Genomic DNA, 578 nt, shown 5'->3' on the forward strand with positions numbered 1-578 from the left:
CATTAATCATCATTAGGTATTCCTCAGATCCAAACATTAGGGAAGCACATCAGATGAGAAAGAAAAATACTGGGTTCTAAAATATGCATACCACTCACTTTTCTTTGTCCGCAACACATCAACGTGGGCAGTTCTCCTATTTCATTTTCCTCCAATTAAAACTAACTTATGGATAATTCCGTTGATTTTATCAACGATTCAACATGATCATCACTTAAACAGAGAAATTTCCCTTCTGAGTAATTCAAAAATTAGTCAACACTGCCATTGCCGCCTGTGGCAGAAAAAAAAACACCACCTACCATACAATCCGCTGAAAGCTATCACTGCCAACAAATCGCATATCATCGTACCAACATCGACAAGTTTTGCCCACGGTAAGCATTAGCCATATGCATGAGCTCTAGAGTTTCATTCCACACATCAAGCTCTAGTGACATCTAAAAATATGTATCCCAACTCAACACTCAAGGGTTGTGCATTTCAACTCAAGGTTGGAGAGACGCATCAATCCGGTCAACGCGTTCAAAACATTCGGAAGGTTTTTGTGTAGTGATTACATGAGCGTACATCTCTGT

Source organism: Trypanosoma equiperdum, assembly GCF_001457755.1.
Source record: "Trypanosoma equiperdum strain OVI genome assembly, contig: ctg_120, whole genome shotgun sequence".
NCBI classification, from domain to species: domain Eukaryota; phylum Euglenozoa; class Kinetoplastea; order Trypanosomatida; family Trypanosomatidae; genus Trypanosoma; species Trypanosoma equiperdum.